Source organism: Condylura cristata, unplaced genomic scaffold (genome assembly GCF_000260355.1).
Source record: "Condylura cristata isolate star-nosed mole 26May11 unplaced genomic scaffold, ConCri1.0 scaffold00014, whole genome shotgun sequence".
In the NCBI taxonomy this organism is placed as follows: domain Eukaryota; kingdom Metazoa; phylum Chordata; class Mammalia; order Eulipotyphla; family Talpidae; genus Condylura; species Condylura cristata.
In genome coordinates this window covers 22,357,249-22,375,243 of record NW_004567115.1, presented here as the reverse complement: position 1 = coordinate 22,375,243, position 17,995 = coordinate 22,357,249, and positions in this window count along the sequence as shown.

Below are 17,995 nucleotides of genomic sequence, written 5' to 3'. Positions count from 1 at the left end.
AAAAAAAAACTAATAGCATGAGTTCATGATAAAAATATTTGAAGGCTTTAAGCAATCTTGTAGGATTGCTAAAGCTCTGCTTCTGGTTTTAGTGACCATTTCAGCTATATTGTTTCTGCAGGCTAAGCCATCTTGTCCAATCTATCCCTTAAATCAGCACTGACCTGCTTAGCATTTTGTTCACACATCTTCTTGTGTTCAGAATGATTACATATCAAATCCTGAGGAAACATCTTAATTTTTTGAGAAGGATAATTTCATTAATGTCTCGTAGAATATTGCCTCGGCTAATTTAAGATAAATGCTTTCTTTAGGGCCTCTTACTATTTTTGCCATGAAAGACTGTAAGCTATGGCTTTGTCCTTAAATGTGATTAGATCATTCTTTCCTTTAACAAATATTTATTGAACAACTGTTACATACCATGTGCTAGATGAAGTGTGGTGTGCAGGATGAGGAGCAAGAAAGTTGCTGTCTTTGCCTCTTTGGTTTACAAAGGAACAAACAAATAGATTAAAATAAATTAAACATTTATTTATTACACACACACACACATATCATTCTTCATTTTGTGCATTTTTTCATCTCAGTTATAATCCCCATGGACTTCCAACCACCAATTTACCCATGTGCCATCACCATAGTCTAGTGCACTATTCCCACCCCAGCTTTTATCCTATTCCCCTGCCCACCCCCATAAAATGTGTCTGGTTTATAGTTGTTCATTGTTTTAAATTTTTACTTTATTCTTTATTAAAATTGTCTTTTTTCTTCTTTTTTTCCTGATCCCTTACACACCTGCTATGAGTGAAACCAGCTGGCATTTTTCTTTCTTTTTCTTTTTCTGGCTTATTTCACTAAGTATGGTCTGTTACAGCTCCCTCCATATTGCTGCAAAAGGCATGAGTTTATCATTTTTGATGGCTGAGTAATATTCCATGATGTATATGTATTATATCTTTTTAATCCAGTCATCTATTTGGGTGCATTTGGGTTGACTCCACATATTTCCTATTATAAACAGAGCAGCAAGAAACATAGGGTGCAGGTGTCCTCTGGAGTCAAAGTTTTTGTGTCCTTTGGGTAGATACCTAGGTGTGGGATTGCTGGGTCATAGGGAAGCTCCATTTTTAGCAGTTTGAGAAACCTCTACACAACTTTCCATAGTGATTGTATCAGTTTGCATTCCCACCAGCAGTGTGGGAGCAAACAACATTTGTTGTTGCTATTTGTTTTAACATGTGTCATTCTCACTGATGTAAGGTGGTATCTCATTGTGGTTTTGATTTGCATTTCTCTTATTACAAGTGATGCTGAACATTTTTTTCATATGCATGTTGGCCACCTGCATTTCCTCTTTGGAGAAGTGCCTTTTTAGCTTTTCTGCCCACTTTTAGGGGGTTGTTCATTTTATTTTTGTTGAGTTTAATCAGCTCTTTGTATATCTTGGTGATTAATCCTTTGTTATTAGTATTGTGTGCAAAAATGTTCTCCCAATCAGCATGGTGTCTCTTTATTTTGTGTAGTATCTCATTTGCTGTACAGAAGCTCTTTAACTTGATGTAATCCCATCTGTTTATCCTTTCCTTCACTATCCTTGCTTTGGGTAATGTATCTTTAAAGATGTTGCTGAGGTGTATGTCATATAGTGTTTCATCAACATTTTCTTCTAGATATTTTATGGTTTTGGGTCTTATGTCTAGTTCTTTAATCCATTTGGTTTTTGTGCATGGTGTGAGGTAGTTATCTAGCTGCATTTTTTTTTTTTTGCATGTAGAACCCAGTTTTCCCAGCACCATTTGTTGAACAAACTTTCTTTGCTCAACTGCATATTCTTTGCTCTTTTGTCAAAGATTAGCTTTCCATAAAACGGTGGGCTTATATCTGGGTTTTCTATCTGAATCCATTGGTTTTTAATCAGGGTTTCTCAGCCATGTCACTTTTTGCGTTTGGGGGCCAGATAATGCTTTGCTATGGACAATGTGCTGTCCCCTGGAGGATGTCAGTAGCACCACTGGCCTTCAGCTATCATATGAGAGAAGCAAGTCCATGCCTCCTGACCAACACTACTAAAGTCTCCCAACATTGCCAAATTTATTTGGAAGGACAAATTCACCGTGGTTGGAGGTCAACTAAAAAGTTTAGAAAGATTGCCCTGGTAGAAAATAGTGGGCAGAGAAAGCTTGGAGATCCTAGCTGAGAAAGTCATTCTGAGACAAAGATATGCAAAACAATGACTGAAAAGGAAGAAGAAGCTAGCATTCTAATGTGGATAGGGAAGAGTTTTCTGTGCTGTGGAAATCACAAGCACTAAGAGCCCTGAGTACTGAGGCCCTTGATGGACTCTAGAACTGAAACAGGACAGTTTCTGGTGTATAGTGGAAAGGAATCAGGTTGGCAATGTAGACAAAAACTGGGTCCCTATGCCTTGTGTGCTATAAGGATCTACACAATTTCCTAATCATGTTCCACAGAAATTCCTAATCTCATATCATATTGGTTTCATTCTGTGGGTTTAGAAGGAAACAAATGCACATGACTTTGTGTAGCTTTTAGGAAATTATATTAGAATTTGCAGATGAGTTCACCCTTCTAATAATTGAAGGATTTTAGCTTTAGAAGCAGAGTTCAGGGACCAGTGAGATAAACATTGACATACTCAAATGTAGATTTTACTGTATGGGATGGAGAATAGGTTTCTACAATAGATTGTTAATTTAGAATTAAATGTTGAATATTTAAAACATTCAGGTGGTGGTGTTAGGAATGAAATGTAGGTGTGGAGAAGAAATTTGAGATGTTATTTCTACAACCTAAGAAATGCACTTGTCAACAAAAATAGGTGAGAAATTAATTTGCTGTGTTCCAATTTATCTAATTAACTTTGTCCAACTCTAGATTCCAAATTGATGTGCTTTTCTAGCAGAAGGTATTTACTCTGCATCTTCAAATATTTAGACCTCAGTAATGGGAATATGTAGTGGGGGAAGTAATGGGAATATGTAGTTTCTTAATTTGTAAAATGCTAGGATTTTTAAGCCCATTTAATATCTAATATTCTAATATTATTTGTTCTTTAATTGTCTTATAGGTTGTATCTCCTCCTCAATGTAAATTTAAATTTTAGTGAAATATATTTAAATATGTGGAATAATTAGGGGAAGATACCCTCTTTGATCACTTGTGTTCGAATGGCTTCATTGAATTTGAGATGATATACAATACAGTACTCTCTTTCATGACTCTATTTTTTTTTTTTTTAATAAAAACTTAAGGTGAAACTGGCAGGTGTCTTTGGTCCAGCTTCTAGCCAAAGATATATCCAGGAACAATTTGCTGCAAAGAAATAAGAAACTTTCTCTTCTGCCAAACTTCCTCATGCCTGCTGCTCTTGAAAGCTATTTCTACAGAAAAAAAAAAAATCTATAAACACAGATATAAAAGGCAACAGTTGCCTCTGTTCAAGTTCCCATCACATGTGACCTGATTTTTCAATCCTCTCTGATGTCTGGCCCTTGTTTCCCAGCGAGAGCCAACACAAACTGCTTTCAAGAGTCTCCATCTCTGTCTGTTTGCAAATCATACCCAGTTTGCCCATTAGGCAGGCATCTGGTAGGTGCACCACAGCACAGCTTCCTCGTGGCGCCTCATTCTGAGATAGGGGCCAGGCTGCACTCTGTCAGAGCTCATCTGGAGATGTAGAGGTCAGGTTCGAGTGGGATAAATGAACTCATTTTGACACTAGGACTAAACAGACACCATTTTGGAACAATGGGTTACCTCAGGCTGATAGTGTTTTCTGGAGAAGAAGGGTAAAGAGTACCACAGTCTACTGACCACCCTTGAAAAACCTGCTGCCCAGGGAGAAAGTGACTCTGTAGGAGAGAGAGTGTGTGTTTGTGTGTGTGTTAAAGGAAGTAAGAGTGTGTAATCAATAATTGAAAGCTAAAAACTATCATCAAGTCATTCTACAATAATTTCCCTATGCTTTCAAATCTTTCTCTATGTCTTTTTAAAAAGAAATATTTTTTGCAAGAAACAGCAGGGACATCCTGTTATTTTGCTATCATTCGTACCTATTCTTTGCTGTAGTTGTTTATGGAAGTCATTCCCTGACATTTTTTGACAAAATCAGTGCTTTCAGATAGAATTAAAAATTCTGTGTAAACATGCTGTGTGTTCTGGAAAAGAAAATTCTCCAGATCTCCTTTGTGTGTGAGTGGAAATTATGATGCCTAAAGTAACCTAAACGTAAGGTAATGTCCATGATGATTTAAACACTCTTATAAAAACACTACTTATATCAATTCATTATTGCTTAATAATAGATAATCTCAAATCAGAGTGGATTAAAACGACATCATAGCTTTAGTTTACACTCCTGCGTTTGGTAATTTAAGTTGTTTCAATCTGGTGTTCCTCTGGCCGTGGCTGGACACCCTGCACGTTCATAATGTCTGTCAACAAGGCAGCATGGTGAAGAGGCATGTTTGCCTATTGGGTGGAGTAATGGTGGTGATTGACTATATTTCTTTCATTTTCCAGAGCATTAGTCCAAGTATGTAGACATTTGATCTGAGTGTCCAAGAAACCAAGCTAAGGCTTTAAGTAGAAACTGAAGCAAGTCACAGGTCAAGAGCAAGTGACAGGTCAAGTCTTAATGCATTAGGTGGGAATTAGACTCCTGATTAGAGGGAAAAAGCTGCATTCTGACTTTGAAAAGTTGTACACATGGGTGGGGGGGTGACTTTTTGCAACGGCCTCACTACTCAATAGTGCATTATTACCTGCTAGGTTACTTACATATGTGTTTCACCAGTTTTACAAGAATCAGGTTTAAATATCATTTTCCCATTTTAAAGTCGAAGAAATAGAGATATGGGGGTAATATATAGTTTGTCTATCATGAATAATAAGCAAACCCACTCAGTTTTGGACTAGGGCTGATGCGGTGCCAAATCTTTAAAATTTTCTCTGATATTTAATATTTTCTCCATAGTTACACATTCCATTCAGAGCTGTTATCAGATGGTAGCATCTTTCCTCCCTCACCTCTTTTCAAACTCTCATTCGACTTTATCAATGCATCTATACAATTTATTCCAGTGTTCTCTTGTTAAAGAGGAATAGACTTGGTTAAGATTTAAAACACTTCAATTTTCTTAAGTAAAATCAAAATAGCAATCTATACTGTGAATTTATTTCATATTGAAAATATTTCTTGATTATAATCCCTTATTCAGGAATACAGTTGAGTCTAAAGGTGGAGGGATAAAACAGTAGATGTAACTAGGTTAATGAGAACAAAGAAATAACAAATGTTCCAGGATAGATGTGGACTTTTTAAAAAATATTTATTTATTTATTTGTGCATACAGAACTGAGGTACAGGCCGGAGATGCAGGGCTGGTGAGAGGATTCACCAGAGACAGAGTGGGGAGCAGAACAGGCTGAATGACGAAGTACACTGCTGAGGGGAGCAGCAGGTGAGACAGGAGAGGTCTGCTGTACCATGTGGTCACCTCCAGGGCAGGAGGAGATCAAACTCAGGAGGAAGTGGTTTTAACTTCTTAGTGCTGTGCTTTAACCCGCTGCACCACAAAGGACTGCAAGATGTGGACCTTTTTGTAGTTCCTTGTATCTTGACTGTCCGCTAAAACAATCCACCAGAATGGATGCCTTGTACCTGGTATAATAGAAAATACCATGTTCTAGAAATCATACTTTCAACCTGAGGACCCTTACATGATTAACTGGTTGTGTTTGAAATCGGCATTTCACTTCTCTAGATCTCATTGTCTTCCCTAGGAAACTGAGATTGTTAAAGCTGCAAGCAATCTTGGCAATAAACTATCTCAGCATTCTAAGTCAATGTACAAGGACACCTGGGGGAGTAGGCTTACAGGGCTGTGCTCTGCCTGCTGGAGCAAATGGGTACCATTCCAGGCTTTCCAAAGAGTCCTCTTTGAATAATAATGTGAATGTCCATGTCTGTTAAAAAGGATGCCTTTTTAAGTTCTCGTCAGTGCCACATGGTTAACCTTCATATTGTCCTTAGCAGTCCCCACTCAAAAGTCTCTTGTACATGGAGAGTGTGACCTGCACAAGTTCTATGTTCTCCTCTTGACCCATGAACAACATACTCCCCACTTCCTTCAGACACACACAGCATTGGGTGATGGTAGCAATGCTTCACCCTCATGAAGTAAACATCAACTCATGTTCACTAACTGTGACTGGTATTCTCCATGTTAGACATTTTGTCTGAGGCCAACTTTCTTTAGGATTGGGGTTCCACACATGCCTGGTTAGACCAGAAAATCAGCTTTTCATAAGAATTTTTATTTGCTGACTTTTGTCCTGCTTGATCTCACCTAGGCATCTGTGACATCATCAGATTCCTACAAGATCTATAGAGTCAGATCCTGGTCAGTTTGGACAAAAGTAATATAAATAAATTCTCAAAAATATTACCTGTGTTAACTCTGGGTAAAGTCTTACTGCTAACGCTAAACTTTGTCATATCTCTGTCTCAGCATTTCTACTTCCCACATGTTTTTACCATCTTACTCTTTTGCTCACAGGGCTACAAGCTAGTAGAAGACCAATACAGAGTTCTGAGTTGTGATAATGTTTTCCAAAATCAGATATTTCTTAATTAAAATAGCTGCTACTATGTTAGCTTCCTAAGGCTACCATAACATGGTTTGGGTACCTTAAATCATAGGAAACTTTATTTTCTCACAGTTCTAGAGGCTGAAGTTCATGAGCAACATGTCAACAGTTTTGGTTTCTTCTGAGAAATCTATCCACTGCTTGTAGATGCCCCCCGATTCAGAAGCCCTGCACGGTCTTTCTCTGCAAGCAACTTCCCTGCTTTTCCCTGTTGTTAACTCTAGTCATATTGGATCAGGACCTACCCAAAGTCATCGTGTTCACTTAATCATCTCATTAAAGACTTCATCTCCCAATGCAGTTACATTCTGGGGCACTGGAGGCCAAGGTTTCAACATATAAATGTGAGTGTGGGGTTGGTGCCCATTTCAGTTTAGTCCTCTAACTGAACAAGAAACAATATTAACATTTTTTATTGTTCCAAGGTCTGATTCTGATTCTAGCACTTCAATAAATAAAGTTCAAGGCTTCTCAAATTCAGCACTATCAATTTTGAACTAGATTATCATTCATGGAGTTATTTGGGAGACTGAGCATTGTCATATGCTTGACATGGAACCTGAACTCTAGCCACTAGGTGCCAAAGCATCCCCTACCCCTTGTGATAAAAACATCTCTAGGTGCTATCACTTCTCACAGGGGGGACAAACGTATCACCATTGAGAACAATTTATTTAACCTAATATTTAGCACTTTAAAAATTAACTCTTAAAAGCCCCATTTCATAGAGAAATGTACTGACATCATGAGAAGATGAGTTATTGGTCAAGAGCACATGAAACAGAGGTGCAGAATCAGGATATGGACCTATGTGACTTTCCCAATGTGTTAGGATGCTGGCTACAGACTCCCCTGTGCCTCTTCAGCTACTGCAGACTCTAACCCAGTTAACCTAATGCTGAAACACTGGGCTCAAAGTAATTCAGAATTAGTGGTATGATGATACTTTTTGTATCTTTTAGGAAATCCAACCATAAATCTATTGTTTCTCTTCCAAGTACTGTCCTAGGGTGTCGCAGTTTGCAAACTTGAAATGGTGTCACAGTTTGCAAACTTGAAATAGTGATTCATAATTGAGAACATACTTAGAGGATAACAGACTATAAATCTCAGCATAACTGAACCATTCATCCACCCCAAAAATGTATGACACCCTAATTTTAAAGAAGCCAGAGAATTTGGAATATTATCCTTGACTATCCAAATAATTAAGTGCAGAATTTAGGTTTACATTTTGCCTCATGAGAAATTGTTTGAAAAGAAACTTGTATAATATACCCCAGAAAAGTAACAAATCCCAAGTAATGTTCATTTTTCTTTTTAAGAGTCTGTGGGTTTATCACCTGAACTTCTAATAACCTCCAACGAGGAGAGAAACCTAAATGATTGTGTGTGTATGTTGTGCTTCTGGGTGAGATCTTGAGAGGTAATCTTTGCTTCACCCACTGTGAAGCCCAAGACTTGATTAACTTTATCTTAGCATACCAATAAATGTTGTATTGGCCATAAAAAAGTCAGGTCTAGTATAAATCCAACTCAGTATTTAATTCCTTGACCTTCCATGTCAGAGATTTCCACAAGCAAACTACATGCCCTGTGAAATGTCTCCTTTTTATTGGCTCTAAATTTAATGTCTGATCACTTTGTACCTCCTATACTCATGCCATGAACAACATAAAAAAAGAATGTTCCAGAGACCTTCATATTTGGAACATCTTTATCTATCCTAGTCTGACTATTCCCTCTGCTTCAATTCTTCCATATGGTAATAAATCTCCTGGGGAAGATGTGATTTATTTATACAGAGTTGAAACAAATGAGAGAAAATCTTCATTTCAATTGAGAATGATACCAAACTGATTCTTCTAGAATGTTATTTCTGCTTTATCCACTGGTTTATTAGGAAAGTAATAATTTACCTTAAAAGATTTCTAATCCCCATTGCTCATTATATAGTTGTTTAAGGATGCTCTCTAAAAGTATGAATTTGGAAATGAATCCTTAAAAGAAAGTGATCCTTCATAGGAACTGCTAGTAGAGTCATTGCTTATTTATAAGGGTATATTTTAAACCCTTATATATATTTTAAACCCTTATGAGAAAGGTACCTATCGCTATTCCTCTCTCTATCTTAAAAATATATTTCATTTCACTATTTTGAAATTTTTATTTTTATTTTATCACAGATTTTTAAATAATAAATATACCAAGGAAAGGCATGATCGCTCTTCCATGGGAGTTTCCATGCTTATGATTCTTAAGCAGTATAGGTCTGGGGCTACACAACATTCCATGATTCTGCTTCCTGGAGAGATGCAGATATTCTTAGACATGCCACAAATCACAATGTCACTTTTATCAAGGATGATCTTCATTTTTCAGATATCTCAGGGCCATAAAATAGCATTGAGAACCACTGGTCTTTAGTAAAGGAATTGATTTGTATTGAGTGGGTTTGTTAAAGATAGGGCTTTAGATTTTCCCAAAGTATCTTACCCTCTTTGTGTCTAAACTTATACATGCTGGTCCCTTATTCAGATACCCTTTTCTACTTTCCTTTCATCTCTAAGTGCCCAGGTGAGCTGTCTCTACTCCAAATGAAGTGGCTGTTCCAAGCTACCAAGCAGAATGCATTGTTCTAGGCACTGTGCTCATCTTACCTTGAAGTGAGCCCTTGATACCTTACACAGAATAATTTCAATCTGTCCTTATTTCACTAGACTTTGAAGTCTTATAGATGATAAGGATATCTTTGTCCCAGAGGACAAAGAATGTGTCTGCCATTTTGTAGGGGGTCCCATACATGCCTATGAAAGATGAAAATTGACACATGAAGAATAAGACAGGCTGTGTTTGATGGAAATGAGAAATGGGCTGTGGAGAAAAGTGGGAACAACTTGAAGTCAGCCTGATGGGCCCTTCACATGGCAGAGGAATACCAAAGAGAATTTTTTTTCTACTTCACAAGTCTGTCTGTATCCAGTTAAGCACAGAAACTGGCATTGGGGAAAATGTTCTACATAACTCCTCAAGGTGTCAAGATTGTTTCTTCAAACTCCAGGTTCCTGGAAACTGTCCTTCTTAGATCTTGAGTAAGAGAATAAATGATAAAATTACACCCACCCAGAGGAACTAATACTTTTCTGGCCTAAGCCTCAACATGGCAAGAGAGGGAAAGTGCCAGTGGCATTGGGTTAAAAATAATAAGGATGTTCTCAAAATTTGATCTAAGCTTCAGGGTAAATGTTATTTTAACATCAGAGGCTCACCAACAAGAAGGCTAAATCCTGGAATTTATGAAAAATATTTGAGATTGTTGTTGTTTGTAATAATTATAAAAAAGGAATAATGTCTTCATTTGAATTTAAAGTGGAAGCTGCCTGACAGACCCCATAAAAAGTACAGTCCCAATAGCAAATGGAGATTCTCCTGGCTTTGCAGAGGGTGACAGGGGACACTATCCTTTCCTCTGTTAATTTTGTAACAGAGAATAAATGCCAGAACAGGACTCAGGGAAAAAAAGAAAAGACCAGCTTCCTTAAATCTTCTCATATTCTGCATCTAATCATTTATCCAGCTGCCAAAGGCTAGTGAAAATTAAAATGGTGTTCATTCACCCATAGCAAAAACAAGATGGCCCTTCCTGAGAAAATATAAAAGTATATGCACCTCCCAACCCCACTATCCTACTTCTCTGAGTATCCTGCTTTTGTTCTTTGAGTCCCAGAGCTCTTTAAACCAGTGAAAAGGAAAGTTGGCCATGTTACAAATTAGGAGAAACTTCTGGTTAGAGAAAGCCCTGGGTAAAATTATACACACCTGCATGAGACCTGAAACTGGGCAGCAGAAGAGAAATCACAGGAGGGAACACTCCAGTTAGGCGGAGTGCAAGGGACACAGAACATAAGAAATATAAACCAGATGATCCAGCCTACATTTGTGAATTGCCTGCAAGCCCCTGTCAATAGGTAGATACCGGGGTACCTACAGCAGCTACCTACAAATCACAGAACTGGGCAAAATAACTTGCTAGAATTGTGTTAAATCATTATCACAAAACTTAATAGAGTAATGACAGACTTGTGGCATTGAGGTTTCCCTGTCAGAATTCAAATTCCCAGATGTGGTCAAAGCTCATTTTGCTTCTCTGTTATCTGGCTGTTTCTTAAATCCTCTTGAGAGGTGTTGTGACTTTTAGAGTGACTTGGTAGATGATGAAATAAATAGAGTTTTGAAGGATGTCTTCTCTTCTAGGGATGCCTTCTCTTCCTCTGTCCTGAGGAACTGAATAAACTAAAACCAGGAGTGGGACAAGGAGTGACATGGGTAAAAGTGAAGAAGTCCCATGCAGAAAGCACCCAGATGGCAGCATGCTCTGTGATCTCTGACTGACTATGGCAGTCACTGCTAAGTGCTCACCCAAACTGCGCTGATTTTCCTCCTGGGAACACACTACACTAGTTTAATCAGCCATATTTGCTGTTAAAATTAATCAGACTACCAAGTGGGGTCGGTGGAATACAAGAAGTGAAGTTGCCACTTCCCAGGAGAATGAGCTCTTTCTCCATCTCTTGGCTGAATGAACAAGGTGTCTTGACAGAAGGGTCAGTGGGTGAATGCCTCCCTGGACTGTCAACGTGTACATTGGACTCTGCTAGCTTTAAATCCTTTGTCAAGTGACTTGGATTTAGGGGTTGTTAGCAGAGGTACCTCATACACTATGGCTGCTATCCCACCAAGGGGCACGCTGACCACTACGTTCACTGGAATGTAGGAGACTCAGAGCCTCAAGAAGGTGAAACAAGAGTCTGGAGTCCTTAGTCTGTTTACTAGGACCGCCTATGGGGGTATATAGGGTCTGATATGCCTTGTATGTGCAGGAAAAACTGGAAGTGTACCCGACATGGGGGTGGGGTTCATGTTTGTACCGGGCCTGGGGCTTCTTGCAGTTTCTCCTAAAAACAAGGTTGTGGGCTGCAGCTGTTTGCAGGACAGAGTGCACTGTGCTCTGCTGGCTTGTTTGCTGGCCTTACTAGGGAGTGTGCTCACCCACGCACAACATCAGCCAGAACAACAGGTGCACTTGAGGAACTGCAGAGTTAGCCACAATATACCCAAACCAAACTGAGTACTCTTAATCTAAAAGCCCTGGCTTCAGTTTCTCCACATGGAAGAGGCAACTATCATCTGCCTGCCCTTTTCTGTAGTACAGTTTGGGAAGCTAAGTGAAACAATATAAACATCAAAATACTTATTTAACTATGCCAAGTATGGCACAGGGCATTACTTGTTTGATATTTGATGCTTCTAGGCACGGTCTACTGACATAGAACATGTGTAGTCCCCTACGTATGGTCCCAATGGGCCTCAGCCACGGCCCAGACCTCTGCTGTGGACTCACTGACCCAAATACTACTAGGTGATCAGAGGCCCTGCCTAGTCTCTCTTGGTGACCATGGTGACACTTTCCATGAATGAATCCACCTGATTCCCTCTTAACAGTAGGGTTTGGTTTTCTGTGTTTGACTTTGTTTTTTGAAAAGAAAAAGAAAGATAACAGGTAGGTAACAAAGGAACCACCATGGTTCCACAGACATCCTGAGACCTTTTCCAGGAGGGAGAGTTGGTAAAGTTATCTTTTCTGGGAAATCTCTAGTTGCTGCCAGGACTTTGGAGTAGGAAAGGTGAAAAGTATCACATGATCTTGACCTAGAATGAGAACACAGGAAGAACAAATATAGGTAAAGCAGCCACAAAAGTGAGTGAAACACAAAACTGATGTGATTTAATGTGAGGTGGAATAGTCCACCAGATTTTACAGTGGTTTTTTTTTGTTTGTTTGTTTTTTGTTTTTCATTTCCAAAGTAGTATCCAAGACTTTATCCAACTCACTGGTGTGGTTTGAGCTCTTGCTGAAATGCCTAGGTTATCTTGGAAAGGAGACAAACTGTCACTCACCCTCAGATTATTAAGCCTTCAGGGATTTTACAAGTTATCTATTTTCCTTCCCCCTTTTGCTTATGTGTCCAAGATGAGAAAGACTTTAAACACTGAACAATATCAGTCATTGTACACAGACTCCAGATCTCTTGATGTCTTACCCAGAATGCATTTTACCTCAGCTTGCTTTCTTCTATATACAATAATAATATACTGAAAAGCAACGTGTAAGCAGGATTTGTTATTCTGGATCTTGAGGAAACTATTTCTGTGTCTACAAATGTCAAAGCATGTCCTTGAATGCAGTAATTGTCATCTGATACTGCTGTTTACTTATTTGGACAGTAGGGGTGTGGTGGCATAGAGGTAAGGGGAAAATTCTGCTGTTTATTCCCTTCTTAGTTCAATGAATGTGAAGTGATATAAAAAAAAACTTACCTTATTTATAAAATGTAACACACATTAATTTTTTTTTATTTAGTAAGAGGTGTCATAGTAAAAGTCATGATAGGAACATTAGATTTGTTTAATAGAATATACTTTAAGTTATTATAATTGATGGGTAGATACAGGCATCTTTGGTGACCTCAGACTCAATGAATAGCATCATCTCTTGACATTTGGCCTCTACGGGCTAGATAAAGTTCCAAAGATATGTCTACATCACTACAGATGTGTATGATTAAAGTTTACTAAACTGACTGGCTTACCTATATTATCCTTCCTAAACTTGCAAACCTCTGATCTTCCCTATTTTAGTTAAAGCCAAGAAACCAAATTACTAAAAAAGAAAAAGAAAAGTCCCAAATCTGACTAGCTCTTGTCACTTGAACCATATCCAAAATGCCAGTGTTTGTGGTTGGAATACTTTCCTCACGTCAGCATTGGTTCCTCTGCTAACACTTTTATCCCCATCAGTCTGTTATTCCCAACCAGAATAAAACACAGGTCAGACATACTTAAAACCCGGAAGCACTTTCCAGCTTCTTATCGAAACCTGAGGTGCTTACAGTCACACATGATCTGGTCCCCTCCAACCTCTCTAACTTCACCTCTTTACCCCTCACTCTGTCAGCCTCTTTCACTCTACCAGTCCTACTGCTGTTTAACATGTTGCTCTGACCCCAAGCAGGTGGTGACCTCAAGTCGTTCCCCCCTCAGGTGCATCTTTTCCAGGTATCCTCCTAACTTGTCCCCTTCATAGTTTCTTCTCTGAAGTCACCTTCTCAGTGAAATCTTCTCTGACAACTACATTTCAAATGAAGGCCTCTCCTATCTTACCTCCTCCACATTTCCTACCTAGTCTTTGTTTTGTTTTGTTTTGTTTTGTTTCGCAATTCTTATTACAACCATCCAGTATGCTAAATTGTTCATTTTGTTTGCTTCTCTAGAATGTGACCTCTGTGAAAACAGGAATTTGTGTCTGATTTGTATATGGTGGTATCTTCAATACCTGCAATAATACGTTGTATAAGACTCAAAAAAATTAGTGAATCAGTTAATTAATGAAAGAAGGAAAGGAAAGAAGAGTGAAGGGGAGAGCAAGGGAGGAAAAAGGAAGATGAACAGGGGAATAGCTTAGTGAACTCTGAGATTTTCACCAGTCTTTATTTTTCTGCTGATTTTAAAGATCAGCATTAGGGTGAGGAATTCTACATTGCAGTCTTCAGCCAGCAAAGTGAGCAGCACTGTCTTCCTTTGTTTGCACAGTGTAGTTTCTGTTTTCCTAAAATTTAAGTTCCCTGGGGAAGATCACGGATGCTGCTGTCTGCGACTCTTCCTTTCCTCACATCTCTTCCATGTACCTTATACATTTACCTCATCTATCTACCTGGCTATGGAAGGCATCTGAGTTTGTGACCCAGCTAATTTTACTGTAAAGTATGTTCTGTAGATCAGTGCTGTGAAGGTCAAAGCTGTTATCAGAATTAGAGGCCAGAGTCACAACTCATTGATGTGTATTGTGAATTGAGCATCTGTCATGAACTGAGCTGATACCAGGGAATTGAATGAGGTCCCTTCAAAAACTGAACATTTAATGGGGCTGTCACAGAGAGTTGAGGCCTGTGCCCAGTAGACCTGAGACTTGATAAAAACAGCCCCTCTTTTCTCCCTAGAAGAGTGCATTTTAGTGATTCCTTCATACTAATATATCATTGAATATCTCCTTCATTCTTTCTCATGGTTTAGGTTTTCCCCTCCATCTGACTAAGAAATATATTTTTTTCTGCTGAATGTGGTTTTAGGACAAAGCTCTTTGTGTGACCACTTAGGCTTCACAACGCTTTCTGACAGGCCTCAGAGGGGATAGTTCCCCTCTCCAATTCAGAACAGATTCAGATGTTTCCTGGAGATGTTTGCCATCAAGCACTTGTCCATTCCTCCAATCCTGCCTGACCTGGCCTTGTCAAGCTTATATGAAGTCTCCACTGTCATCCAGATGCTCCATTCAGATGCTTGATTTTCAGGGACCTTTACTGAGAAACTTTTCTTCACTTTGACTCAGGGATGTGCTCCCAGCCTACCTCTAGCCATGGTAGGAACCTTTTAGGGTTTCATCAACAGTGAGATGATTCCCTAAGTCTATGCTTCTCCTTGTCCTTGTCCTTTGCTGTTTTATGGACCTCTAGCAAAACAGTGTCACATTTTGCCTCTTTCTTGAACTGTCACAGTCAGTAAATGAAGGCTGAATAGTTATGATTTGCTGGAAACTCTCTTTACCAAAGAAGGTTATAGAGAACTACTTTTGACTCCCAATTCTTTAGACTTCCTTTCCCTCCCTCAGTGTCTTGGGACCAGTAGGAAGCACAATACTCTTTTGGCTTTCATTTTTCATTTTGAAAATATGGCCTTTTATTTCTTGTTTAATATTCCTTCCTACTTTGAGTTAACTTCATACACTAGAAGCCACTAGTACCTCCCATTTGTACTTAGGATGACATGTGAAGTCCTCATCATGGATACTCATGGACAAAGAAATCTTACCCTCATTTCTTGGAACTTACTTCCAGTCAGTCTCAGCCACATTCATTACATGCTGGTCAGATTCTTTCCTGTCTCAGGTAAATTGTACACATTTGTTCCTCGGCCTAGAATTTTCCTGCAGGTCTTAGCATGCTTGTCTTCTCATGCTTCAGTTTAAATGTTACCCCCTTAAGGAGGGGTCATTCCTGAAAGTCATTCTAAATTCTATTACTTTATAACTGTAATCACAACCTTAAAGTATGTTGTTTATTTTTTACTCATGTGTAGCACATTTTGACCTCAAAATGTAGCACATTTTGACCTCATTTCCTATTTCTCAGGACAGAGCCTGATTTATAAATAAATGTAATTTCTCCCTGTCCCAGCTGACATCCAGCAACTTCCAGGTCACTGTGTTTTCAATGTTGTGGGCATGTGTCCACGTCACATTAATGGCCTACTCAGTGGTCTTTTGTACAGTTTCATGGATTCCTCTACTCAAATGTGTTGCACCATTATTCTAGCTCAATGAGCCACTCTCAGAATAATTTTTTCCATAATCTCAAACTTCTAAACCCCCATTTTTTTACATAACAATTCTCTTATCTTGCCACAACACCATTTTTCAGTTCCTTGAAGCTCTTATTCCAGATCCTGATTCCTTTTTTCTTCTACTGTCTGATAAATCTCCTCAGTTGCTTTCTTTCCTCACCCATTTGTTTGGAACTCATGACTAAACATTTCAATGCCTTTTCTGAAGCTTTTAAAGGAGTTCTTTGTTACATGATTATACATTAGAATTGCTTTGACAATGTACGTGGCATTTTAATATCAATGTAATGGACTTTGCAATGAAATATTCTTTTCTTTTTATCTAGTTCTAGGTTAGAAAGTGTTAGAATCTCAGCTTTGCTTGGTAATCCTTTAATTCAGTTCTAATGCATTTTTTCTCAATCTTCAAAACAGGCCCTCTTTTCCTCCCACCTTCAACTATACACTTTGATAACAGAAAACCTCATCTTTTCTACTGAAAAAAAGTAAAATATACCCCACCAGATATGTGGGGTATATTTTTTGAATTGAATTCATTCAATTCCTACCCCCATTACTGTTGTGCTGATAGTACCACACTGACAAACAGCAGTTGTGGAACAGGCTACAAGACACAGGACGCCGTTAAAAGAGCCGAATCCCAGCCTTTATATTTTTAGAAGAATTGTCCAGCATCAGTTTTAAGAAGGATAACAGTGAGAAAAGGGAGGGATGAAAGTAGAAAATGTGTTCTCTCACCCACAGTTTCAGGGTCCTGAGTCTGCCCTCAGGGCTCTTCCCAGCTGCTTGATGACTTGGCATTGTAACTGAAATGAAGATCTAAATCCCCAACCACAGTTTCTGTCCTATCAACATGGAGTCCCACTAATCAAATTCTGGGGCCTACTACCTGCCCGCTGTGGACCTGGGCATGCCTTGTGCTGGATAAGGCAAGAGTAAGTTTATGCATCCCTGGACATTCCAGGCCATACCTCATGACGTATATCCTTCCCAGGGTGATGAAGCTTTCTGCTTTTTATTGACTCGAAAGGCACCTTGTAGCATTGGGCTCCTATAACTGATTGACAGGCCAGTTCTGCCCGTGTATTGGAATTGGGAAGCAAGAGTAAGTATCAAAAATGATGGCTCAACAAGACACTTAGGATTAGCAAGCCCACATGACACCTCCAAACTTATCTAAAGCATTTACTCTCCTTTTACCTTCCAACTTAACTCTGAGTATAAAATATACATTTGTTATTATTTTTTATTTTTCATGCCTAGCATACTTCCCAGTGTCTACTGTGTATGTTGAGTAAATGAAACGACAGCAGATGGACCATTCAAAACTATTAGCTGAACGTGAGATGTTTAATATTCTGAAGACTAATACAGATGTGTTCGGACAGGTCTGAACCACAACAAAATGAACTACTAAATCCTTTTTTTTTTTTTTTTTAAGATTTATTTATTTGTGCATACAGAACTGGGGTACAGGCCAGAGGCTCAGGGGTGGCGAGAGGCTTCACCAGAGACAGAGTGGGGAGCAGAACAGGCAGATCGACGAAGCACACTGCTGAGGGGAGCAGCGGGCGGGTCAGGAGAGGTCTGCGACGCCATGTGGTCACCTCCGCGGCAGGCGGGAATCGAACTCATGCAGAGGTGGCTTTAGTTTCTCAGTGCAGTGCTTTAACCCGCTGCCCCACCAGGAAGGGCCCTAAATCCTTTTGACTTAGTAAAATTAGTAGGAGCACTTAGCCCTGCTGTCACACTGGGTCTTTTGTGATTGTCTGGCTTAGAAAATGCCACACTGGTCCTGGAGTCAGGAGACACAGGGTCTAATCTCAACTCTGCTTCTAGCTGTCATTAGCTCTCTAAACTTCAA